The sequence below is a fragment of the Prionailurus viverrinus genome, chromosome E3 (assembly GCF_022837055.1).
Source record: "Prionailurus viverrinus isolate Anna chromosome E3, UM_Priviv_1.0, whole genome shotgun sequence".
NCBI lineage: Eukaryota > Metazoa > Chordata > Mammalia > Carnivora > Felidae > Prionailurus > Prionailurus viverrinus.
This window is the reverse complement of record NC_062576.1, coordinates 16,287,588-16,314,756: the sequence shown is the minus strand read 5'-3', so window position 1 is coordinate 16,314,756 and position 27,169 is coordinate 16,287,588. Positions and strand designations below refer to the sequence as shown.

At 37.8% G+C, this 27,169-nt stretch overlaps 1 protein-coding gene across 1 annotated transcript in view; it reads left to right on the top strand.

The window, feature by feature from the left end:
• VKORC1L1 (vitamin K epoxide reductase complex subunit 1 like 1) overlaps positions 1-27,169 on the top strand; it is a 64,850-nt gene that overhangs the window by 29,579 nt on the left and 8,102 nt on the right. The gene's annotated exons all lie outside the window — the stretch shown is intronic.

The following is a 27,169-nucleotide window of genomic DNA, read 5'->3' as shown; positions in this document are numbered from 1 at the left end:
AGTCGGTTGAGCATCTGACTCTTCATTTCAGCTCAGGTCATGATCCCAGGGTTGTGGGATCAAGCCCCACATCAGGCTTCACGGTAAGTGTGGAGCCTGTGTAAGATTCTGTCTCTCCCTCTGCCTCTCTCTCTCTGTGTCTCTCTCAAAAATAAAAATAAGGGGTGCCTGGGTGGCTCAGTCAATTGAGTGTCCAATTTTGGTTCAGGTTGTGATCTTGCGGTTCATGTGTTCAGGCCCTGCATCAGGCTGTGTGCTAACAGCTTGGAGCCTGGAGCCTGTCCCAGATTCTATGTCTCCCTCTCTCTCTCTGCCCCTCTCTCACCCATGTTCTGTCTCTCTCTCTCAAAAATAAAATAAAATGTTAAATTTAAGTAAAAATAAAAAATAAAATGTGTATTCTATTAAAAAATAAAGGAGAGAACATGTTAATTATGTTGGTGGGATTAGAAGAAGTGATCTTAAAAACACTTTCATCAAGCTCAGAATATTCATTTAGAATTTAACCAAAAACAAGTGATGCTTTATCTTTCAACAGTAGTGAATTCCAGCAGTTTATGCTGTCAGTGGTTAAATTATCTTTAAATGAAAGAAATAGATTCGGTTCTATTACATTTCCTATCTGTGGATCTCATTTGGATGGAAAGTTAAACTTCAAAGTGTTGTGTTACATTTATAAATCATATGGTGATAATCTATAGAAACTTCTTCCACGGAAACTTTTGTTTTTCGCTTTATCTCAACTGCCATTGAAAAGCACGTTGCATTTCTTCCTTGTAAGGAAGGCTTAAGATCATTAAAAGTACTGAAGATATTATACAACTTGGTTATCCAGTGTCATCTTTGAAAAGTGGAATGAAACTTGTTTTTTATCTCACAGAAAACACTGAGTTTGTAATTTCAACTTCCCCCCAGTAGCCATTGTTTTAACATTAACACTGTTTTAACATTAATTCATTAGTAATCATTTATAAGATACATCTTTATTATTACATAATAAAATAATCTTTGATGCTTTACATTTTCATGATTTTTATTAGGACACTAAACCCGCTGTTGAGTTCAACTGACTTTCTGTGTAACAAGATTTTGTCAACAAAAGAACCAGTGTGTTGATTTACTTTCTGATGCTTCTTCATCTGGAAAATTACTCCAGAATGTTTTCTTGTCATATCAGTTGTGCCATCAGAACATTGTTCTCTGCAAAACTCCAGATCACTTTTGTTGGCAGTGTAATTCTTCATAGTTTTATCCAGTTCAAAGCTCTGATTGTGTTTGCTGGCTGTTCCACTGAGAGCAAGAGTTCTTCCTTCATATTTAAACAACATATTAGCAATATCTGTGTACTCGTTCAGGTACAATGAAAAATACTTTGCAGGTATTGTTTTGTAAATTGGTTCTTCCAGATCATTAGTTTCTAAATGTGGTAAGCTGTGCTAGCTTCGAAAAATACAGATTTACCCAATATTTCCAAGCAAATATTTTTGATTTAGTTATTCTCTTGTTTCTTAACAATCGTATTTACCATTTTAGTTTTAACAGTCCAAAGTGCTAGGATAGGAAGCCTGTAAAACAAACATTTATGGATGAAATACTGAATATCTGCTTCTGTTAGCCTTTTAAATTCCGTGCTCTTTCTTTCAAGTAATTCTTTTGGTTTTGAACTCATTTTTGTGCACATTTTATATATAAACACTCCTTAAATTTAGATGGTTTTGTTGTTCCATTAACCAGTATATCTCTGCAGTTAACATACTGTGATGTTAGCACTTCACCATCAATTATGGCTACAAAACTGAACTCATTCTACAAGGGATCATACTCCTGATTGAAAGTAGGCCTCTGCTAGTCTTCATCTATTCAGAACCACTTCCTTCATTCTCATTTTGTTTACTGCCACTGGTGCATTCAGAAAAGATATGTCTTTTCCACTAAAAAGATGCTGAAAAATCCACTGAAGCTTGTTCAGTAAATTAGGTTACAGTAATCTAAATTTCACTTCTCTAATTTAGCTAATTATGTTAAATAATAAAATAAAAAGCCGGCTTGATTAAGATGAAAATGTTCATAAAATTAACTAGTTATGAAAATGAATAAGCCTGTGCATTTTCTCAGAATTTTATACACCTTCAGGTAGCTGGCAAGATTACCTTAAAATCTCACATGTAACTTGATTCTATGCTTGACTAGCACATGTAATGCCATATACAACTCACCACATGAGTTTGTCCACACTTGGATCTGTCTGTATTCTGTTCAACAAGACAATCCACTAATGCACTTTGATGTCATGGTAATGTTACACTTCTGTAAAAGTTTCTAAGTGCTTACTTTCAGTTTCTGAATTGATCTCAACATGAATCCATAAGAGAGTTCATAGACCACCACTGGTTTGTGTTCCATGCTTTGAAAGTCAGTGGACTAGATGATTGTATTGCCCGCAGTAAAGTTGTAGGCTTTATATGCACTAGTACTTAAGTCTATAGGAAATAATCGGTTTCACTGTATCTTTTAAAAGGAGTTGATACTTATTATATGACACAACAGAGCACATTACACAGTATTGGAATATAATTACATAATAAGATAATACTACAGTAAAAATGCCTTATTAGAAACAAGAAATATAACATATTTAGTCATTATTACATTTTAATTTTCAATTTGTAAAAATGTAAAATTTCAATTTTACAATGCATTTACGAAACAGTGTGCAGGCATTTACAGGGTTTTGTGCGTTTTTTTAATGTTTATTTATTTATTTTGAGAGAGAACACTGGCAGGAGAGCAGAGAGAGGAGAGAGAATCCCAAACAAGCTCCACACTTAGTGCAGATCGTGACCTAAGCCAAAATCAAGAGTCTGACACTTAACCAACTGAGCCACTCAGGCACCCCGGCATTTATAGTTTTAACTGAAATTTCAGATTATTTAAAGTGTTCTTAAATACTTATGAAGTGTGAACTTGCTGATATAAGTTATTAGTGATAGCGGAGCTGTAGAGCATTGTTTCTTCTTCAAGGAGCCATCAGAGACAACATACCGTGTGGTATAACTTGTGACTTTCCAAGATCACAGTGCTTACAGCTGATCCTTTCCAATGCACAAGTATCCCCATGCTTCTGAACTGGCTCCACTGGGTACCTGATTTATGTAATGGATCAATGACAATAGCACAACATCTTACGAAAAATTTCAAACATACAGAAAAGTTTAAAGAGTTTTTTTTACAGTACCTGTATATTCACCAGATTCTACCACTAACATTTTATTATGCCTGCATTATACATTATACATGACTATACAAATATCCATCTCTCTATCCAACCATCACTGAAAAAACCCTAAATACTTTAGCATGTATATCATTAACCATAGTTCACTGTCTGTTTGTAGTTTGTTTTCTTTTGAGCTAAAATCCACACTGCAACACACTGATAGTATATGTTCTCTGAGTTTTGACATAAATACATACACCTTTGTAAGCCAAAATTTTGTTAAGATATAGGGCAGTGGTACTCAATGAGTGGCGATGTTGCCTCCCAGGGGACATTTGACCATGTGGAGATATTTTTAGCTGTTCCAACTGGGCATGGGAAGGGTAGGGAAGTACTGACATCTAGTGGGTAGAGTCTGGTCACAGCTGTCAGTAGTGCCACTTTTAAGAAATGCTGATGTGAAACATAACTATAACCCTAGGAAGTTTTATCCTGCTTCTTACAGTTAATTATAAACTACTATATTACTATACGTTATAATTATAAAAGAAATTTCTTGTAGGATTACGCATAAAAGACACAGATATAGACAGTATTTTCAGCAATATTCCTATAGCAAACAAAGTAAAGCAGTTATCATATGACTGTTCCCTTTAGAAATTACCAGATGTAATGCCAACTGAAACTCAATGCAAGCAGTTTTACACAGGATGGACAATGTTGTCCAAAGGCATAGATTTCTTTTTTTTTAAATTTATTTTTGAGAGAGAGAGAGAGAGAGAGAGAGAGATCACAAGCGGGGGAGGGGCAGAGAGAGAGGGAGACACAGAATCCGAAGCTGGCTCCAGGCTCTGAGCTGTCAGCACAGAGCCTGATGCAGGGCCCGAACCCACGAACTGTGAGATCACGACCTGAGCCGAAGTTGGACACTTAACCTGATTGAGCCCAGGCCTTAGGTTTCTGATGGCCCAGGTTGATTTCCAATTAATACCCATCAAAATGAATGGTTGGGATAATCTTCAAGCACTCAACAAAGGTTACTTTTACCCCTAGGATTTGATAAGATAGGTACAGCATCCATTTCAAGGTATATATAGAATGCATGTTAGAATGCAGGTAACATGGTGTCAAATAGGAAATCTACCAACTTTGGAGAACAAGTAAGAGGAAACTGAGGAAACTTGCCTTGCCCTGATGTTGGCTATACATTTTTTTCCCCTTGGAGGTGATATTTGAGAAGATTCTTCTTTAAAAAAAAAACAAAAAAAACCACAACAAGCCCCATAGTTGTGGTTTCACTCCAACTGAAGTTCAAGTCCCCAAAGTTCAACAAAACTGTTTGATCCTTGACAGCTCAGAGGGCCACGTCATTTGTTTATTAGTCATTGATTGATGAATTGAGTCATTTGTCAAAGGGTACTTGGTGATGTCATTCAGTGTCATGACTTTATTTTTTTTTTTTAATTTTTTTTTTTTCAACGTTTATTTATTTTTTGGGACAGAGAGAGACAGAGCATGAATGGGGGAGGGGCAGAGAGAGAGGGAGACACAGAATCGGAAACAGGCTCCAGGCTCTGAGCCGTCAGCCCAGAGCCTGACGCGGGGCTCGAACTCACGGACCGCGAGATCGTGACCTGGCTGAAGTCGGGCACTTAACCGACTGCGCCACCCAGGCGCCCCCAGTGTCATGACTTTAAATACCACCCATGTGCTGACAACTCTCAAATTTTTATCTCTAGTTTAAACTGCAGACTCCTCTAATTGCCTATCTGACATCTCATCACTTGGATACATAAAGGGCAGTTTAAACTTAATGTGTCCAAAACTGAATTCTCCCTCAATTCTCTGTCTCTCCAAAGCCTTCTCTTTACCAGCTCAGAAAATACCAACTTCTGTTTTCAACTGCTCAAGTTGAACCCTTGGTATCATCTTAGACCATTTTCCTTATCTCACACTGCACATGCAATTTGTGAGCAAGTCTTGTGTGGCTCTCTGTACCTTCAAAATTTATGTGAGGCCTAACCATTTCTCACCAGGTCTTTTTGGGGGATTATTGTAGTAGCCTCATAACTGGACTCCTGATTTCCACCTTTGTCCCTCAGACTGTTTTCAACACTGCAGCCAGAGTGATCCTTTTAAATTATAAACAGTGGCAGGGCACCTGGGCGGCTCAGTCTGTTAAGTGTCTGACTTCGGCTCATGAATTCAAGTCCCATACGGGGATCTGTGATCACAGCTCAGAGCCTGGAGCCTGCTTCGGATTCTGTGTCTCTCTCTTGCTGCCCCTCTCCTACTCACACTCTCTTTCTCTTTCTCTCTCTCAAAAATAAATAAACAGTAAAAAAAAAATTAATATAAACAGTGGCCACACCCACAAATTTCATTGAGAGTAAAAGCTAAAGTCATAATAATGGCTTAAACATCCTGTATGATCTGCTGCTACCCTTGCCCTGATGTTTTTTGACTTTGTCTCCTATTGCTTGCTTCTTCCTTGTCTTTCCTGGTCTCCTGTTGCTCTCCCCTCCAGTTTGTTCCATCCATGCTTTCTTGACTGTTCTTCAAACTTGCCAGGTGGGCATAGTTTGCTTTCTCACCTCACTGACTATTTAAATTTTAAACGTAATTTTTTCAGCCCCACACTCCCCTTTCCCTGCCTTGTTTCTGTTTCTCCCCATCCGACATATGTATTTTACTTGTTTGCTTGCCACTCCTTCCATGAAAATGTAAGGCATAGAATTTTGTCTGTTTTGTTTGTTGTATTCTGAGCCCCTAAAATAGTACCAGGCACATGGTGGGCACTCAGTATTTGTTAAATAAATGACTGTACACTGTGCTAGACTGTGGGTCACAGTGAGGGATCCCTCTCATGGAGCATAGACTCATGGGAGACACAGTAATAGCACATAAATGTATGTGCAGAATCCAAGAAAAGCTCTCAAGGAAGGAGCTTGGTTGTATGAGAGTAAAAACCCTAGGAAGCTGACAGGAGGGGTGGGGAGGCTTTTCCCCCGTCAAGGGTCAAAAGCTGGGATCTGAAAAATGAACATTAAGTAGCTTCTGTAAATGGTGTGCTTTTTCTCATTCTTGAAATTGTTTTTCTCTTTTTTTAATTAAAGATGGGTCTTTCTAGGCATTGATTCCTTTTATTAATCTTTGATTTGTGCCATTATACTTATTTCTATTTCATTGACTGTTTATATTAGTTTCTTTTACTTTGGGAAGGTTTAATTTGCTTTTATTTTTCTAATTGGTTGAGATTCATATTTAGATCACTAATGCATGCATTTATGGTTAAAAATTCTATATGTACTGTTAGCTAAATCCCACAAGTTTTGATAATAGTGGTTTTAGCAGATATTTTAATAGACCTTTCACATGGTTAATTTAATTACTGGTATATTTGGACTTAAAAATAATATCTCACGATTTCTTTTTCTCCCACTGATTTCTTTCTCCTTTTAGATTAATCAATTCTGGTGTTTGGTTTTGGAGTTTTTTGGGCTAGTCTATGTAATGAAGCCTCCATTAAAAATCAAGAACGACTGGGTTCAGAGAGCTGCTGGGGCTGGCAGCTGGCTTCTGAAGTTGAGGTTGGAGGTGGTCTTGTAGGACTTAGCCCTTAATCTATGGAATCTGGAATCTCCACGTAGTGATGGAATTGAGTTGAATTCTCAGACAGCTTGCTTGCTTGTGTTCAAGAATTGCTTGGTTTTGTGGGGGATAAGAAGCCCCCTGCCCCACATTGGAATTGGGCATACCAACATTAAAGTGATGTTGCACCTGGGTGGCTCGGTCAGTTAAGCATCCGAATTCGGCTCAGGTATGATCTCGGGTTCGTGAGTTTGAACCCTGCATCGATCGAGCTCTGTGCTGACAGCTCAGAGCCTGGAGCCTGCTTCAGATTCTGTGTCTTCCTCTCTCTCTGCCCTCCCCTCCCCCCCCCCCCCCCCCCCCGCTTGTACTCGCTCACTCTCTCTCTCTCTCAAAAATAAGTATTAAAAAAAAAAAAAAAGACCTACCCATTCTTTTTTTGGGGGGTGGGGAGAGGGCAGAGGGGGAGAGAAAGAGAGAAAGAATCTTAGGCAGGCTCCACACCCAGCACAGAGCCAGATGTGGGGCTTGATCTCATGATCATGAGATCCTGACCCGAGCCAAAATCAAGAGTTGGCCCTCCAGGCACCCCTAAGACCTGCCCACTCTTTTAAGTCATGGTTAATCACTAGCTTAATTGCCAAATCTAGGAGGTACTTTTCACTTTGTATCTTACTAATCTTTTCCTTGGGATTTGATATTGAAGACTGTTTTCTTCCTTAAATTCTCTTTCATTCACTCCTCTTACTCTCTCCTGGTTCTCCTATTGCGCTAGCCAGTTTTCAGTCACCCTCATGGACTCCTTCGCTATATAATCTTTTTCTAAATACTCTCCCAGGGTACCTGGGTGGCTCAGTTGGTTAAGCATCTGACTTTGGCTCAGGTCACGATCTCACAGTTCATGGGTTCAAGTCCTGTGTTGGGCTCTGCTCTGACAGCTCAGCCTGGAGCCTGCTTCAGATTCTGTGTCTGCCCCTCCTCTGCTTGTGCTCGCTCTCGCTCCCTCGCACTGTCTCTCTCTCAAAAATAAATAAACATTTGGGGCGACTGGGTGGCTCAGTTGAGTGTCTTACTTGGCTAAAGTAGTGATTTTGAGGTTTGTGAGTTCAAGCCGGGCGTCGGGCTCTGGGCTGACAGGTCAGAGCCTGGAGCCTGCTTGGATTCTGTGTCTCCCTCTCTCTGTCCCTCCCCTACTCACACTCTGTCTCCCTCTCTCTCTCTCAAAAATAAATAAACATTTAAAAAACTACTCTCCCTGAGCTATCTTTTTCATGGCTATTGTTTTTAGAACCACACTGCTAAATCCACAGTTTAAATCCATTTATAAATATTTAGATTTTTATTTTGGGCCTCTTATTAAACACAACTATCTGTGTGGCTCAGAGATATGTGTAAACTCAACATGTTAAAAATAACTCCAGGGCGCCTGGGTGCCTCAGTCAGTTAAGCGACCAGCTCTTGATATTGGCTCAGGTTATTATCTCACGGTTCATGAGTTTGAGCCCTGTGTTGGGCTCTGCACTGACGGTGAGGAGCCTGCTTGGGATTCTCTCTCTCTCTTTCTCTCTCTGTCTCTCTCCTCTTTCTCTCAACATAAATAAATAAACATTAAAAAACAAAAACAAAAACCTAACTCAGTCATCCACTGTTCTTCCTCCTGTGTTGTCTCATGAGTGGCCTCACCATCTATCCAGTCATTACTCCCTCACAATTCTGTTGTCAAATCTGTCCATTTTTCTTTCTGAATTTCTTTTGAGTTCATCTTTTGTGCTCTTTGTCCTAGTTCAGACCTTCACATTTCATGGACACAGCAGTCTCCTAACTGGTCTTATCTTTGAGTTCTGACACCCACCCACCCCAATCAATCTCTGCTGTGTACCAATTACCTATTAACCCTCTTAAGCAGAATTAAGCTCTCTTCACTTAGATACATAGGTACTTTACAGTATTTCTGTGTTTCTGAATATGACTTTTCCCCATTCTTTAAAGACTAAGCTTCTTGGGGGTAGATACTCTGATTCATGTGTTCTCCGTCCAACTTCACAATTCCTACCTACTGCTTCAGATACCACCTGCTTGGCACATATGTATTTGATAAAATATGAGTAATTTCCAGGTAAACATAATAGCTTTTATGCACGTGTTTATCTCTGAACCCTCAGGAACCCCCAAGAAAATGAGAATAAAGGAATAAAAGAAATTGTATAAAACTACAAGGACAGAAAGAATAGGAAAGTAGACACAGCTGTAAGAACATCCCTACCTCTAGCAGTAGGAGACTGGTGGAATTTTTATTTTGTACAGAAATTTATTTTCTAGGTAAAATATGTACAGATACTGACATTCAGGGACCCTTACTGATACAATTGATAGCTCTTTGCCTAATTATCTACTTATGATAACATATAATGTTGACAAAACCACATCCAATAATAGAAATTCCATTCTGCCTTTCGAACTGAATTAATTTAAACTTACATACAGTGAAATTCCCTATTTTGCTTACACTTTGTTGAGTTTAAACAGATGCACACAGCCAGGTGCCCACCAGTCCCATCGCATCAGAACAGTTCCCTATTGAGGTCCACACTTCTCCATCCCTAATCCCTGGCAGACATTTATCTCTTCTCTGTCTTTATAGTTTTACCTTTTCCAGAATATCATTTAAGTGAATTTTACAGTACCCAGTCTTTGAGTCTCATTTTGTTAACTTATTATAATGTATTTGCAGTTTCATCCAGGTTGTTGCATATACAACATGGATATATGTTGCATATATCCTTTCATTTTATTATTGAGTGATATTGAGTGATTGGTTTGTTCAACCATTTATCTGTTGAAGGACAATTGCGTTGTTTCCAATTTTTGGCAATTATAAATAAAGTTACCATAAACATTTGCAAACAAATTTTTGAGTGAGCATAAGTGTTCATTTCTCATGGATGAACAGGCAGGATTGCTGGGTCATAGGACACATGTATGTTTAACTTCATAAGAAACGAATCATTTCTTTTCCAAAACAGCTGTACCATTTTACATGACCGTCAACAAATGTATGAGTTCCAGTTGCTTCACATCCTCATTGGCACTTAAATGTGTATGCTTAGTTTTGTTATATTTTGTTTATTTGCCATTCTGGTAGCTATGTATGTAGTAGTGTGTCATTAGATTTTTAATTTGCATTTCTTTAATGACTGAAGATGCTGAACATCTTTCCATATGTTTGTGTGCCATCTCTATATATCTGGTGATGTTTTTATTTAAATCTTTTGCTTTTTCTTTTTTGATTGAGTTGTTTGTTTTCTCATGGTTGAGATTTTAGTGATCTTTATATATTCTGGATAAAAGTTCTTTACCTGATATGTAATTTTCAAGTATCTTCTCCCAGTCTCTAGTTTATTTTTTCATTTTCTTGACACTATCTTCAAGACCAACTGTTTTAAGTTTCGAAGTCCGCTTCGGTAATTTTCCCTGTTGTGAATTATGCTTGAGGTATGAGATAATGGGTTAAAGTTCTTTCTTCCTCTCTTTTCTTTCCTTTTCTTTCCTTTCCTTTCCCTTCTTTTCTTTTCTTTTCTTTTCTTTCTTTTCTTTTCTTTTCATTCTTTTCCTTCCTTCCTTCCTTCCTTCACATATCCATGTTTAATAATCCCAGCACCATTTGTTGAAGATTTTTTTCTTCATTAAGTTGTTTTTGTACTTTAGTTAAAAACCTCAATTGTGAAAAAAACAAAAACATCAATTGTGTCTGTTTCTGAGCTCTGTATTCTGCTTTGCTGATCTGTATCTACCTGTTTGCCAGTACTGTCTTGATTACTATAGCTTTAGAATATCTTGAAATTAATATGTATTCTCCAGCTATATTTTTTTCTTAAACAATTTTTTTAAATGTTTATTTTTAAGAGAGAGAGAGAGAGAGAAGGTCAGCACGAGTGGGGGAGGGGCAGAGAGAGAGGGAGACAGAATCTGAAGCATGCTCCAGGCTCTGCACTGTCAGCACAGAGCCCGATGTGGGGCTCGAACCCACAAATCATGACATCATGCCCTGAGCCGAAGTTGGGCACTCAACCAACTGAGCCACCCAGGCGCCCCTACACTTTTTTTCAAAAATGCTTTGGCTCTTCTAGTTCCTTTACCTCTCTGTATAAATTTTTGTCACTATCTACAGAAAAAATCTCACTGGCATTTTGATTAGAATTGCATTGATTCTATAGATCAGTCTGAGGAGAATTAACATACTATCCATGAAGACACCCAAATGAGAACAAGTAAGGTGTGAGCCACCATTACTTCCATTTGGTACAGACTCAAAAGGGAATCTAAAAGGAAAATATAAAAGCTTTTTAATGAAAAAGAAAGCTTCAGGTTGTCCTTGTTGGAAGTTGTTGGTATGGGGAAGCTGGAAGCTTGCCTGACTAGCAGTGGGGCATCCTATGTGATTGGTTAAGGGAGCGTATTTGGTTTTCTCTGGTTGGTCCTAAACTGGAAGTGGAGGCAAAAATTAGAGAAGCTGACAATTATTGATCAAGTCCTGGATGTTTGGAATCAGTCAATAGCTCTAGAAGTTGTGGTTTGGCTTCCTCAACTAGTTGCTGCAGAGTTTGTAGGTCAGAGTTCTATTTTTGTATTTGGTCTATCATCTTTTTGTATATTTATCCTCTCGCTTAGGATTCCATGTAGACAGTCATGTGGCCTGCAGGTAGAATTTTATTTCTAACTTTCTAATCTGTGTGACTTTTATTTTCTTCCATAATTGTACTGACTAGGACTTCTGCACAATGTTGAAAAGGAGTGGTGAGAGCAGACTTTGCTTTTGTTCCTGATCTTAGAAAGAATTTAGGGGGCGCCTGGGTGGCTCAGTCGGTTAGGCGGCCGACTTCAGCCCAGGTCATGATCTCACGGTCCGTGAGTTCGAGCCCCGCGTCGGGCTCTGTGCTGACAGCTCAGAGCCTGGAGCCTGTTTCGGATTCTGTGTCTCCCTCTCTCTGACCCTCCCCCGTTCATGCTTTGTCTCTCTCTGTCTCAAAAATAAATAAACGTTAAAAAAAAAAAAAAAAGAAAGAATTTAGTCTATCCCTGTTGAATGTGATGTTAGCTGTAGGGATTTTTTTTTTTAATATATTTAAATAACCTTTATCAGGTCAAAGAAAATCCCTTCTCAGTTGCTGAACATTTTTTTAAATCATGAATGGATGTTGTAGTTTAGCAAATGCATTATCTGCATCTATTGAAATCCTCATGTGATTTTTCTTCTTTAGTCTGTTAATATGATGAAACACATTGATAGGTTTTTCAATGTTGAACCAGCCTTGCATTTTCAGAATTAATCCCATTTGGTCATGATACATTATCCCTTCTTTTTATTTTGTTTTATTTTTTTTTATATATATAATTTGTCAAGTTGGCTAACATACAGCGTATACAGTGTCTCTTGGTTTGGGGGGTAGATTCCATGATTCATTATTATTATTTTTTTTAATAGGCTCCACATCCAACGTGGGGCTTGAACTCACAACCCTGAGGTCAAGAGTTGCATGCTCTACCAACTGAGCCAGCCAGGTGCTCCCATTATCCCTTCTGTGTATTGCTGGATTTGATTTATAATATATATTTTGTTGAGGATTTTTGTGTCTGTTTTCATGAGTGATTCAGGTCTATGGCAGTTTTGTTTCTTTTAATATTTCTTGTAATGTTTTTGTCTGGTTTTGATGTCAAGGTAATGCTTGCCTCAAATTAATGAAGTTGAGAAGTGTCCCATTCTCTTCTGTTTTCTGGAAGAGATTGTATCGAATTTAGTATTATTCCTTCCTTCTGTATTATCTAGAATTTGCCAATGAAACCATTTAGACCTGGAGTTTTTGTTTCGAGGAAAGATTTTAAACTATTAGTAGAACCATTCAGATTCTGTTTTTTCTTGAGTGAGTTTCAGGATTTGTGAATTTCAAAGTATTGCTCTATTTGTAAATTGTCAAATTTATGCGCATAGAGTAGTATTCCCTTATCCTTTTAATGTCTGTACCTGTCTGTAATGATATCCTCTCTTTCATATCTGATATTTTGTGTCTGTGTATATATCTCTCTCTTTCCTTGTCTCTCTCTTTTTCCTTTTATGAACTGTAGCTAGTGGTTTATCAGTTTTTTGTTTGTTTTTTAGTTTTTTTTTTTTTCTATCAGAGAATCAGCTTTTGATTTCATTTAGTCTTCCTGGGTTTTTTTTAATTTTTTTTTTTTAACGTTTACTTATTTTTGACAGAGAAAGAGAGCATGAGCTGGGGAGTGGGTAGAGAGAGAGGGAGACACAGAATCTGAAACAGGCTCCAGGCTTTGAGCTGTTAGCACAGAGCCCGACACAGGGCTCGAACTCACAGACCGTGAGATCATGACCTGAGTCAGATGCTCAACTGACTGAGCCACCCAGGCGCCCCAGTCTTCCTGGTTTTCTGTCTTTAATTTCATTGATTTTTGCCCTAGTTTTTTTTTCCTTCCTTCTTTTAATCCTACAAATTTCTCTCTAAGCACTACTTTAGCTGCATACCAGTGCTTTTGATATGTTATGTTTTCATTGGGTTCAAAATATTTTCTAATTTCCTTAAGACTTTTTGATCTGTGGATTTTTGTTTTTAGAAGTGAGTTAATTTCCAAATAATTGGTGACATTTTTCAGGTATATTTCTGTACTGATTTCTAGTTTAATTCCCACTATGGTCAGAGGATATACTTTCTATGGATTCAGTTATTTTAAATTTATTCAAGTTTGTTTACAATGTTTGTTTATGTTTTGTTTACAGTATGGTTTACCTTGGTGAATGTTCTATGTGTATTTGAAAAGAACATGTATTCTACTGTTGGGTGGAATGTTCTATAAAAGTCAAATCAGGTTGGTTGATTTTCTATTCAGGTCTTCTATATCCTTTCTGATTTTCTGTTTGTTCAATCACTTACTGAGAGATTTGTTGAAGTCTCTAAGTATAATTATGAATTTATTTATTTATTATTACAGTTCTATCACTGCTGTATTTTGGAGCTCTCTTATTAGATGCTTACACATTTAGGATTGTTTTGTCATCTTGGTTAAATTGACACTTTTAACATTATATACTCTTTTTATACCCTGATAAGTTCCCTTGTTCTGAAGACTACTTTTTTTTTTATGTTAATATAGCCACTCTAGGTTTTTTTTCCCCCCTTCATGGTAAAATATACATAACACAAACTTTACCATTTTTAACCTTTTTAATCTAGCTTTCTAGATTTTTCTAGATTCCTGTTTGTATGACATATCTTTTTTATCTTTTTAGTTTTAACCTGTGTTATATTTAAGTGATTTTCTTATTGGCAGCATATACTCAGTCCTTTTTTGTTCTTGAGTTCACTTTGACAATGCCTGTCTGTTGATTTGGTGGGGGGATGATTTTTTTTTATTGAGGTATAATTGACATATATAACATTATATTAGTTTCAGGTGTACAACATAATAATTGATGTGTTCAGACTGTTTAGTTTAAAAAAAATTTTTTTTTTTTAACGTTTATTTATTTTTGGGACAGAGAGAAACAGAGCATGAACGGGGGAGGGGCAGAGAGAGAGGGAGACACAGAATCGGAAGCAGGCTCCAGGCTCTGAGCCATCAGCCCAGAGCCTGACGCAGGGCTCGAACTCACGGACCATGAGATCGTGACCTGAGCTGAAGTCAGACGCTTAACCGACTGAGCCACCCAGGCGCCCCCAGACTGTTTAGTTTTAATTTAATATTTGATATGTTTAGATTTAGGTCTACCTTTTTTTTTCCCCTCTTTGTACCCTCTCTCGTTTTGCTCATCCATTCCCGATTTCTTATCTTTTTTTGGATATCTGGATGTTTTTATATTTCATTTTAACTTCACAATAGGCTTTTTGTTTATATCTCTGAATTATTTTTTAGTTGAATTATTTTTTAGTGGTAGTTGTAGAGATTATGATATACATAATCTTTCATATTCTGTTTAGATTTAGTATTTAATAACCAAGGAGAATATGGAAATTTTACATCTATAAAGGGACCTTTATTGTCCCATTTGTTATAGTTGTCATGTGTGTTTCATCTACATATATTGAACCCCCCGCCCCAACAATGTTATAACATTTGTTTTCAATAGTCTTACATATTTTAAAGAACTCATAAGGAGACTAATAATCTATTGTGTTTACCCAAATATATACCATTTCTGTTCTCCCCTCTTTAATTTCTGAAGTTCCCGTGTTTCCCTCTCGTATCCTTGTCCCTCAATGTAAAGAACTGCTTTTAGCATTTTTCTTAGTACAAGTGTGTGGTTAATAAATTCTTTTAGTTTCCTGCTTCTGAAATGTCTTCAATTATCCTCGATCCCTGAAAGATGCTCTTGCTGGATATAGAATTTTTGGTTGATAGTTCTTTTTGTTTCAGTACTTTAAAGATGCTTTGGTGTCATGGGCTTCTGGCTGCCTCAGTGGGTGGCACTTGTGACCCTTGATCTCGGGGTTGTCAGTTTGAGCCCCACGTTGGGTGTAGAGATTACTTAAAAATAAAATCTTAATAAAAAAAAGGATGCCTTCAATGTCTCCTGAATTATTGTTCCTTTAAGGTAATGTATTATTTTTCTCTGGATGCTTTCAGGAGTTTCTCCCTTCAATCTTTGGTTTTTAGCAATTTATGATGTGTCTGGGTGTGATGTTCTTTGAATTTATCAACTTTTTCATGTTTACCCAGTTTGTCAAGTCTATAAATGTTTATATTTGGCTAAATTTGTGGAGTTTTTACCAGTATTTCTTTGTGTGTGTGTGCACCTCAGTCTCTTCTAGATTTCCATGACATGACTGTTAGACCTTTTCTAGTGATTCCTTCTCTGCTGAGAACTTTTACCTTTCCAGTCATTTCTGGTTACTTTCACCTTGTAGAATATAGATGTAAGTGTTTTAAATCTTATACTGGTAATACCTGTGTTATTTTAGGCTTGACATCTATTAATTATTTTTTCTCCTTGAGAGTTAGTCACTTTTTTAAAATTCTTTGTACGTTATGTCATTTTGGCATGTTATTTTAAGTGTATTTTGAATATTATTTTGTTAGACTTTGGGTCCTGTTAAAGATCTTCTGAGATGTTGATGTTTGTTTTGGCAATTAACTCAATCAGATTAAGACTACGGGTTCTGTCTCTCCCACTATAGACGATGCTTTCCGTGTTCTCCTGGTTGAGTTTCCCTTCACATGCCACACTCAGTAGTCAGTTAGTCTGCACCTTGAGTGGTGGTTTATACAGTAGTTTAGTTCTCAAAGACTTTGCTATGCTTCTTTGGATCTGTTCCATGCTGCATCTCAAGGATGATTCTGGGACTTCTGTTAATTCCTCTTCAGAATTAAGGGTCCCTGGGGCGCCTGGGTGGCTCAGTCGGTTGAGCGTCTGACTTCAGCTCAGGTCACGATCTCTCGTTCCGCGAGTTCGAGCCCCGCATGGGGCTCTGGGCTGATGGCTCAGAGCCTGGAGCCTGCTTCCGATTCTGTGTCTCCCTCTCTCTCTGCCCCTCCCCCATTCATGCTGTGTCTCTCTCTGTCTCAAAAATAAATAAATGTTAAAAAAAAATTAAAAAAAAAAAAAAAGAATTAAGGGTCCCTTATTTGGCTTGCTCTTTGCTGGGATTCTCTTCCTAATCTCTGACTCCCAGTGGCCCCTTTCACAATTCCTCCTGCTAAAAAGACAGGTTTCTCACAGAGAGCTTTAGCCCTTCTTACTGTTATACGGTTCCACGTGACTGACTTCACCCTTGGGGTAAAGCCATGAGAGAAAAGAGAAAAATTACAGGATTCCTCCCACATACTTAAGACCACAGGGGCCCCTTTTCTTATTTTTTCCAGACAGAGAGAGGCTTTTCTCTCAGAATTCAAGGTATCTCAAACCATGCCTGAGGTACAGTTCTCTTGCTTCCCTTTAGGCAAGACCAGGAGGGAAAAATTAAATGTGAAAACAAACTTGGTAGCTCCCACATTCTCTAACTCACATGGGTCCCTTTTACTCATCCTTTGGCCAAAAAGTGGGGCTTTTTTATTATCTCTTCCCATGGACAGTTCCACAACTTATACCATCCTCAGTTCAAAAGAAGAAGGTAAAGGAGGAAAAACCCTCAGAAAATTCCACCGTTCTAGTTTTTATTCAAGTTTTGACCTTTCTTCTCTATCCACTGGCTATTTTTACTTTTTAGGATCCTCAGGTAGTTGCTTTCTGTATTCTGTTCATTTTTTAGTTGTAATCAGTAGGGAAGAGAGAGAGAGGCTGGAATAGCCATATTGTATTCTGTCCAGGGCTAGAATTGACATTCATATTTTTAATGCCTTGGTCTTACAAGTGAATTGACAGTTAAGGATCCTCATACATTTGAGAAAAGTCTCCAATATGAGAGATGACACCAAGGAACTCAGAAGAAACTAAATGAAGCTGCCAAGAAGTAAACCTAAAATAAAAATGGATGGTTTTATCTCATTAGATCTAAGAAATAAGTGGTATCTTTAAACAAAGAAGATTCTATTTATGTAAACGAATAATCATAGGAGAGAACACTTAGAAATTAAAATATGGTAGCAGTAAGTTTAATAAGTGAATTTAATAGAAGACTTGGAAGAGTTACATCATGTTAATCTCCAAGAAAATGGAGTAAAAGGAAAAAGAGATGGAAAATAAAAGAAAGGGGTAAACAAAAAACCCTAGAGGTTCAGTTTAAGAAGTCCAACATTTGGCTAAGTGGTAATATGTGCAAAATTTCTGGCATTGAAAAACATGAATTTGTACATTCAAAGGGCCTACCAAGGACCCTTCACAATGAACAACTTAAGACCTATATCAAGGCACATCCTTTGTGAAATTAAAAAAAAAATTTTAATGTATATTTATTATTGAGAGAGAGAGAGAGACAGAGTATGAGCATGGGAAGGGGCAGAGACAGGAGAAGACACAGAATCCGAAGCAGGCTGCAGGCTCTGAGCTGTCAGCACAGAGCCCGATACGGGGCTTGAGCTCACCAACTGTGAGATCATGACCTGAGCTGAAGTCAGATGCTCAACTGACTGAGCCACCCAGGTGCCCCTGTGAAATTTTAGAACATCAGGATTAGGGGCACCTGGATGGCTCAGTTGGCTAAGCGTCCGACTTCGGCTCAGGTCATGATCTCACAGTTGGTGAGTTCGAGCCCCACATCAGGCAGGCTCTGTGCTGACAGCTCAGAGCCTGGAGCCTGCTTAGGATTCTGTGTCTCCTTCTCTCTCTGCTCCTCCCCCATTCGTGCTCTGTCTCTCTCTATCAAAAATAAATAAACTTTAAAAAAATTTTTTAGATCAGTAGGATTAAAAAGAAGTTTCTTTAAAGTCTCATAAAGGAAGAAAAACAGGACATATTCAAGGGTCAGAACGGCAGCAGGTTTTTCAAGGACAATGGCTTTAAAACTCCTGAGGGAAAATTATTTTTAATTTATAATTATATACCCCCAAAACTACCAATCCACTCTGATGGTAGAAGAAAGATATTTTAAGACTCCACATCTCAGAAATGTTACCTCCAGTGTAATATTTTCTCAGGGAAGCTACTAAAAGATTGTTTCACCAAAACAAGTGATTAACCAAGGGCAAAAGGAAGATCTAAGAAGGTTTGAGGTAGGGAAGAGATTGGAAGTTAGGATGACAGTCAGTATGTGTGTGTATGTGTAGAGAGAAGGAGAGGGAGATGGAATAAAAAAGCAAACGGGGTAAAATAACAGTAGGTGAGTCTTTCTAAAGAATATATGGGTGTTCTTTGTTCTATTTTTATTTTTGTGACTTCTTATAAGTTTGAAAATATTTCCAAATAAGTTTTTTTAAACTTAAAAAATAAAAAACATGTTAGGGTGTGAAAAAAAAGGATAATATTGCTCAGAAGGATTTTGGAAAATTAATGATGGTGGCATAGAAAAAGAAAAAATAAGAATGAATTATTAACTCCAGGAAAAGCAATTTGTGCACAAAAAGAAATGTAATTATAGTTTTAATAGAATTTCTGATATAATATGTTACTGAAAAAAATGCATTTCCTATGGAATTGAACCTTAAAAATACCAGGACTACGAATTTATTGCTTAAAAGTGACTTAACATCAAATAAAAGAAAATGGGAGTGGAGACTCCTGGAAATTAAGTTTAATACACTTGTGGGTAGTTTTCTATATGTAAATGATACTTTGATCAAAAGTACATGTAAAAAGTACATTTCCCAGGGCTTATGGGAAAATAAGGGATGGGGTGGACCATTCAAAACCTGTGTAAATGTAACCAGATGACGAAGAGAAAGCAACAATAATCCTAATTAAAATACTGACAGAGTTCAAAGAGTTGTTAAATTTTACATAAATAAATAATATGGTCACCGTAAGACTTCACCTTGGGGGTGGAGGGAAGAAATGTGAAGGAAGCTTGCTGGCTGAGAATATAAGGAAGCGCCGCAGCAGCTGAATTACGGAGACAACAGTAAAACAAAGATTGTGGAGAACCACACACTAAGCAGTGTCATGAAAGCCAAAGGCCAGACCGTGGTATGGACTGTATTTCTCTGTGGCCTGCTGCATCATTGAATAGATTATCTGAAAAGATCATTTGAATGTGTATACAAAGAAATTTCTGGGTAAATACCAAAGAAACCACTAAAATGAGTTGAAAGTGCTTGCCTCTGAGAAGGGTGACTCCAAGATCAGAAAACTAATATCATGAAAACAAATTTAAAAAATCTTACCAAATGAGAATACAAGTCTTCCATCAAGTTCCTCAGAAATTTTTATAGTAGTAATCACAAGTATTTTTTTCACATATGGTATTACCAGATACCATGCTAGGCCCATACAAGGATTATCCCACTGTTGTGCGTTTTCCAGGATCCATTTTTCCTTTTTAGTGGTTTTTGACCCTTTTGGGTTCTTGAGATAATGTGAAAAAACAGACCTTTCATCCTGAAAAAATTTTAAGTTTTGTTCCACACCTCGTGTCCACAGTGGGTTGGGAATGAGGACCTTCCCTGGTACAAGCTGGTCATTTCCTCAAAAGAAACTTTGACAAAGATTTTCTAAACCCAGACATTAACTTCTTTGTTTCTCTGATTTTTGTGTTCCATTGTTATTTAGCTTTAACATCTGGATGAATGTAGATATTTATATGGTACCTTTTCCTCTGAAAAATTGTTACTAAGTTGATGATGTATCATAACCCATGATTTCAGAATGAGAGAAATATCTTTTTTTTTTTTTTTTTTTAATCTTCACCCAGGGCCATCTTCCTCCCATGAACCATGCTGTTAACTCTCACAACAAAATGGTAGGAGAGGATGTCCTAGCTCTTGTTGAAGGGCCTCATCTTTGATTTGCTTGGACATTGGGCTTTACCTGAAACTTTACTATCAAGAGGGCTTGTTTCTGTCAGAGGAATGGGTGAAAAATTACCAGAGCAGTTGTAATTGTTTGGGGTACCAGAAAAAAAAAATAGCAAACAAGCTTTATATGGCAAGAGGTGGAAGCAACCCAGTGTCGCTGAATGGACGAATGGATAAACAAAGTATGGTATACACAGAAAGTGGCATATTAGTCAGCCTTTTATTTAAAAAGCAAAGAAATCGTGTCACATGCTACATGTATGAACCTTGAAGGAACTGTACTAAATGAAATAAGCAGTCACATAAAGGCAGGTACTGTGGGATTTCACTTATATGAGGTATCTAAAATAAGGTAGTCAGATTCATAGAAACAAAATGAAAAGGTGGTTGCCAGGGACTGGGAGGAGACAGAAAAGCAGAGTTGCTTCAGTTTTGCAGGATAAAAAGGTTCTGGAGATGTTTCACAACAATGCAAGCATATTTAACATTGCTGAACTGTGCACTTAAAGATGGTTAAGGTGGTAAATTTAATGTGTGTGTGTGTGTGTGTGTGTGTGTGTGTGTGTGTGTGTGTGTGTTTTACCACAATTTAAAAAAATAGGAGCGCCTGGGTGGCTCAGTTGGTTAAACATCCAACTTCGGCTTGGGTCATGATCTTGCAGTCCATGGATTCAAGTCCCACATCAGGCTCTGTGCTGACAGCTCAGAGCCTGGAGCCTGCTTTGGATTCTGTGTCTCCCTCTGTCTCTGCCCCTCCCCTGCTCGTGCTCTCTCTCTCTCTCTCTCTCTCTCTCTCTCTCTCTCAAAAATAAACATTAAAAAAAAAAAGTTTAGTTTTGGATGCAGCTTTGTTCAGATAGATCCCAAAGAAGAAATCCAGAAGGGTCTGATCTACAGATGCCCAGTTCCTTCTTGTAAACTGATCAATCAAACAAGTTTTTGCTACCAGCCTAGCAAGAGATAAGTGAGGAGATGGGTCAGGAGGCAGGAAGTATTGCTGAAATGGAGGTCTCTCCATGTGGAAATTTGGTGATTAAATTTACTACACATACTTAGAACTCAAATATCTATGTATTTGTTGTATAAAGAGAACTTTTCAATTGCTATTATTAAATTGTATTGTTAAAATATAATGGTAAAAGCAAAATCATCACACATTACAAAATTTAAATACCAAAGAAAAAAGCAAATGATTTCCAATATATAAATAAGCAAATAAATAAAAGTCATCAGAAGTTTGAAACTTGTGAATGTAATCCTAAAATTTGTATGGGACCATAGAAGACCCCAGGGCACCCAGGTGGCTCAGTTGGTTAAGCACTTGAGTTCAGCTCAGGTCATGATCTTGCTGTTCATGAGTTTGAGCCCCACATTGGGCTCTCTGCTGTCAGCACAGAGCCCACCTCAGATCCTCTGTCTCCCTCTCTCTCTGTCCCCCAAAATAAATAAACATTAAGAAATAATTTTAAAAAAAGACCCCAAATAGCCAAAGGAACCTTGAAAAAGAAAAAACTGAAGGTATCACAATTCAAGACTTTAAAGTACATTACAAAGCTGTAGTGATCAAAACAGTATGGTACTGGATTAAGATAGACACATAGATCCATAGAACAGAAGACCCAGAAATAAACCCACAAATTACATGGTCAGTTTTTGACAAAGGAGGAAAAAATATACAATGGGGAAAAGACAGGTTCTTCAACAAATGGTGTTGGGAAAACTGGATAGCTACATGCAAAAGAATGAAACTGGACCACTTTCTTACACCATACACAAAAGTCAACTCAAAATGGATCAAAGAGCTACATGTGAGACCTGAAACTATAAAATTGTAGAAGAGAGCACATGCAGTGATGTCTCTGACATCAGCTGTGGCAACATTTTTCTAGATAGGTCTTCTGAGGCAAGGTAAATAAAAGCAAAACTAAACTTCATCAAAATAAAAATCTTCTAAAAATAAAAAAAATAAAAATCTTCTGCGCAGCAAAGGAAACAGCCAACAAAACTAAAAGGCAACCTAATGAATGGGAGAAAATATCTGCAAATGACATCAATAAAAGGTTAGTATCCAAAATAAATAAAGGATTTATACAACTCAACACCCAAGAAATAAATAATCCAATTTAAAAAATGAGCAGAAGACATGAACAGACATTTCTCCAAAGAAGGAATACAGATGGCCAACAGACACATGAAAAGATGCTTAACATCACTCATCAGGGAAGTGCAAATCAAAACTACAGTGAGATATCACTGTCAGAATGGCTAAAATAAAAAACACAAGAACCAGCTTTTGGCCAGGATGTGGGGAAAAAGGAACCCTCTTGCACAGTTGGTGGGAATGCAAACTGGTGCAGCCACTGTGGAAAACAGTATGGAGGTTCCTCAAAAAGTTAAAAATAGAACTGCCCTAAGATCCAGCAACTGCCCTACTGGGTTTTTACCCAAAGAATACAAAAATAATAATTCAAAGGGATACACGTACCCCTATGTTTATAGCAGCATTACTTACAATAGCCAAGATATGGAAGCAGCCCAAGTGTCCATCGACAGATGAGTGGATAAGGAAGATGTGGTGTGTGTGTGTGTGTGTGTATAAAATGGAATATTACTCAGCCATAAAAAAAGAATGAAATCTTGCCATTTGCAACAACATGAGTGGGGCTAGAGAGTATAATGCTAAGTGAAATAGACCAGAGAAAGACAAATACTATATGATTTCACTCATGTAGAATTTAAGAAACAAAAAAAAATGAGCAAAGGGAAAAAGACAAACCAAGAAACAGACTCTTAACTATAGAGAACAAACTGATTGTCAGAGGGAAGGCAGGGGGTGGGGGGGATTGGGCAAAATAGGTGATAGGGATTAAAGAGTACAGTTGTGATGAGCACTGGGTAATGTATGGAAGTGTTGTATCACTATATTGTACACTTGAAACTAATATAACACTGTATGTTAACTAGACTGGAATTAAAATTAAAAACTTAATAAAAAATGACCAACAAGGGGTGCCTGGGTGGCTCAGTCGGTTAAGCATTCGACTTCAGCTTAGGTCATGATCTCGCGGTCTGTGAGTTTGAGCCCCACGTCAGGCTCTGTGCTGACCGCTCAGAACCTGGAGCCTGCTTCGGATTCTGTCTTCCTCTGTCTCTGCCGCTCCCCTGCTTGTGCTCTGGTCTCTCTCTCTCTCTCAAAAATAAATAAACATTAAAATATATTTTTTTAATGACCAAAAAGATCATCATTTAAAAAAAAAATGAGAACATTTTTTTTTTCTCAATTGGTTAATATCCCACCTCCTTCCATAAATTACTTGGGGCAGGTCTGGGATAAGTAAAAAAATAGAATTGTGATTATAGATGGGACAAGGAGAAAATGGTTAGAAATTAAGATAAAGCCAGGAATAAAGTTAGCACATAAAATGTATCTCATATAGTTCCATATAGCTTTTAGAAGTGGGGGAAAACTCAGTATTTTCAAATGTCCCAACTTGAAAAAAATTCACTAAGAAGTTTTTAAATTACAACCACCCTTAGCAGTTTTAAGTGTCATTTATGAAAATCTGTTCTCATTGACCTTTCCAAGGAAAATAATCTTACATAATGTCAGTCTACTTTGTGTGTTGACTTGCTAACACTTATTCCATCGTTCATCAAAGTTTATTAAACTTTATTATATTCATCAAGTAATTAAGTGATCGTTCTGTTTGGTTGAAAATGCTAGAATGGTAATTGTACTTTATAACTTAATGTGACGTGAGGGAAATGGCGTAGCAGTGTGATCAGGAAGACCAGAGATCTAATTTTGGTTTTGAGGTTGGATTCCTACCTAGATAGCCAGGTACTTACTGCTTGTGGTAAAGAGGAGTGTGGATCGACAGGAAGGAACTAACAACTTAATTGGGGAGATGGGAAGACTCTCTGGTGTTGGAATGTTTGGGTTTTGTTTGTTTGTTTGTTCACACTATTAGTAAGTATACCAGAATTAGTATACCAGGACTACTCAGATATATCCAGGAGTAGTCAGGTGTTCCATTCATCAAAATTACAGAAAAGTTGGGGCACCTGCATGGCTCAATCGGTTAAGTGGCCGACTTCGGCTCAGGTCATGATTTCGTGGTCCATGAGTTCGAGCCCCGCGTCGGGCTCTGTGCTGACAGCTCAGAGCCTGGAGCCTGTTTCGGATTCTGTGTCTCCCTCTCTCTGACCTTCCCCCGTTCATGCTCTGTCTCTGTCTCAAAAATAAATAAACATTAAAAAAAAATTTTTTTTTAATTACAGAAAAGTTAAGATTTGTGCATTAAAATTTAAAAAGTAACTAAAAATCATCATGAGTGGTATGTGGGTAGAGGTGGAAATGAAACAAAAGAGGTTTAATTTTGAAGCCGGGTGATGAGATTATTACATGGATTGTTCTGTTAACTTTGCGTCTGTACATTTAACGCTTTCCACAATAAAATGTTTCTTTAAAGCAACATTCTGGTCTACCGTATTAGAAAATCAGAAGATATTTAGAATCCAGAAGTCAAGAAATAGCCATGTAAGCATATTATTTAGAAATGTGGAATTAAATAGGGAAAAAAGGTTAAAAGATATCAAAATCGTTGCCTCTTGGGGTCAGAACTGTGTGTGGAGAGGGCTGGAGTATGGGGTGTCTATTCTGTAAGACTTTCAGTGTTATTTGATTTTTAAACCTTATATACGTATTACTGTGATAAACCAATATATTCATTCTATGGATTTCTGCATTGTTTTCAGGAAAAAGATCGACATGATCCTATGTGAATAATTAGAGATCAGTGTTTGGAATATATAAAAATTCTGTTTGCTGGTTATAATTTTGGCAGTCTGCCCAATTATTTCCATTGCCAAAGGTGGTGATTTACATTTGAATTCCTACTTCAGATGAGTGGGGCTAAGAAGTTGATTGCATATAGTTTCTTCCGTCTGCTCTTGCTCTCCTGCAGTTTGTTTTTTACACAGTAGTCAAGAGTGATCATAAATAAGCTTATATTACTCTCCTATTTTAAAGCCACTGAATGCCCTCCCATTGCAATTAGAATAAAATTCAAACTCTTCATCATGGCCTACAAACAAGGCCATAAATGATGTAAATGACTGGGTGCCTCATTCTCTTGCCATTCTTCCCTCATCGCTGTGTCAGCCTTGATGGCCTTACGACACTCATCGCTCATTCCTGCCTCAAGGCCTTTGTGCTTGCTGTTCCTCTTGAGATTGGCTGCTTTTCATCATTCAGGATTTAATTCATTCAGGATTTTAGTTCCTGGAAAAGGCCATCTCTGATCATCTAGCTAGAATAGCTCCCTCCACCCCTTCTCCGTCTAGAGCTGAGTGGTACTGAGAGTGGTCCTCAGACTAGAAGCTTGAGCTGGGAGTTGTTTTGTTTTGTTTGGAAACACAGAGTCCTAGGCCCTAACACAGACCTGCTAAAGGAAAACCTGCATGTTGATGAGACCCCAAAGTGATCATATGCACTTTTAAATTTTCAGAAGCTCTGGTCTCGAATAATCTCCCGCCTCACTTTTCCCACATATCTGTTAATGGTTTCATCCATTTCTGAAGATAACTTTGTCATTTGTTCACCTGTTCACTACTTCTCCTCCCTAAATGGAATAAGAGTTCCAAAAGGGCACCACCTTTTCTGACTGGTACTCTCCTGGATTCCAATGCCTGACCCATTATCTGCACCTAGAACATGCACAATGAGTATTTGATGTGTGAAAGAATACAAAAACGTGGAGATTATTTTGTGTTCCTCAAAGTGTGTAACTCTGTACAGTAAAAATCTTCAGGGCTCTCACTTGCTTGTAAAAAATATATATATTTTTAAAATAGGGTGATGGGGGCTCCTGGGTGGCTCAGTCAGTTAAGCGTCCGACTTCGGCTCAGATCATGATTTTGCGGTTCATGAGTTCATGTCGTGTGCTGACAGCTCAGTGCCTGGAGGCTGCTTTAGATTCTGTGTCTCCCTCTCTTTCTGCCATTCCCCACTCACGCTCTTTCTCTCAAAAATAAACATTAAAAATTTTTTAAAATAGTGTGACAAATAAAGAATCACTTATTTATCCTTGTCTTCAGGTAGTTTGTTTTCCAAACCAAAGTTTAGGTTTTATTGAGTGCTTTGCTATGGACTAAAACCATTAGTGTTTTGGGGCGCCTGGGTGGCGCAGTCGGTTAAGCGTCCGACTTCAGCCAGGTCACGATCTCGCGGTCCGTGAGTTCGAGCCCCGCGTCGGGCTCTGGGCTGATGACTCAGAGCCTGGAGCCTGTTTCCGATTCTGTGTCTCCCTCTCTCTCTGCCCCTCCCCCATTCATGCTCTGTCTCTCTCTGTCCCAAAAATAAATAAACGTTGAAAAAAAAAATTAAAAAAAAAAAACAACCATTAGTGTTTTCTTTCTGGTATTTTAAAAAGCATGCTTGTAGTTAAAGTTATCTTCAAAAGTTTTCATCCGAAGTAAATGTTAGTTTGATATTTGAATCAAATTTTATTAGATCAGAAGTAATCTTTTTAAAAAATAGGAAAATATTCTGAAAATGCGAAGTGAAATGCAAAACTTGAGGTTAAACTGCAAATAAAAACAATGGAACAAATAGTGTGTCAGTTTTTTACTCTTGAGGTGTGTATGATTCTAGGAAGGGCCTATAGTTTCTGCTCTTGTTCTACATTTAAAGATATGTTCCCAAGATACATTTCCTATTGCATATCCTGGTGAAATTTGTCAGGAAGCAACACTGCAATCTACAGACTTTGAATGAAGAAATAGGGCAGCTTAAGTCAGTGGCTTTCAATGGGGGTGGTTTTGTCCCCCTCCAGGAACATTTGGCAATGGCTTAAGACATTTTTGGTTGTCACAACTGGCGGGTTGTACTACTAGCATCTAGTGGGCAGTGCCCAGAGATACTGCTAAACACCCTGTCGTGCACTGAACCGCCCCCAACTGTAAAAGAAT